We start from the raw sequence: 1,033 nt of genomic DNA on the forward strand, positions 1-1,033 counted from the left end.
GTCGTACTCCTGCAGCCTGAGACTCCAACGCGCTAATCTCCCGGTAGGATCTTTAAGATTTGTCAACCAACACAGTGAGTGGTGGTCGCTGATGACTGTGAAAGGGCGGCCGTATAAATACGGACGAAATTTTGTGACCGCCCATACCACGGCGAGGCATTCTTTCTCAGTCGTGGAGTAATTGGTCTCGGCGAGTGTTAGTGTTCGGCTTGCATAGGCGATTACTCTTTCTGTGCCCTCTTGCAGCTGCACAAGCACAGCTCCCAAACCAATATTGCTGGCATCAGTGTGTAGCATCGTTGGCGCTTTCTCATCAAAGTGGGCAAGCACTGGAGGCGTCTGTAGTCGCTGGCGGAGGTTCTTAAAAGCAGCTTCCTCTTCGTTGCTCCATTGGAAAGCAACGTCTTCTCTCGTGAGGCGGGTCAACGGTGATGCGATGCGTGCGAAGTCTGCGATGAATCACCTATAATACGCACATAGTCCGAGGAATCGTCTGACAGCCTTCTTATCAGTCGGCACCGGGAACTGTGCAACAGCTGCGATCTTTTCAGGATCAGGACGAACGCCTGCGTGACTGACAACCTGGCCAAGAAATTGCAGCTCTTCATAGCAAAAGTGGCACTTTTCAGGCTTCAACGTCAAGCCCGCAGACCGTATGGCTTGTAAAACTGCCTCAAGTCTTTTAAGGTGCTGGTCAAACGTTGCGGCGAAAACTACGACATCATCAAGGTAGACCAAGCAGGTTTTCCACTTCAACCCAGAAAGTACGGTATCCATAAGTCTTTGAAAGGTAGCAGGCGCTGAACATAAACCAAAGGGCAAGACTTTAAATTCATATAAGCCATCTGGTGTCACAAAAGCAGTCTTCTCGCGGTCTCTTGGGTCTACCTCGATTTGCCAATACCCACTCCTTAAGTCCATCGATGAAAAGTAACGAGCATGTCGAAGTCTGTCGAGAGAGTCATCTATACGAGGAAGTGGATACACGTCTCTCTTTGTCACCTGATTGAGTTTTCGGTAATCTACACAGAAG

Source organism: Rhipicephalus microplus, chromosome 9 (genome assembly GCF_043290135.1).
Source record: "Rhipicephalus microplus isolate Deutch F79 chromosome 9, USDA_Rmic, whole genome shotgun sequence".
Lineage (NCBI taxonomy): Eukaryota > Metazoa > Arthropoda > Arachnida > Ixodida > Ixodidae > Rhipicephalus > Rhipicephalus microplus.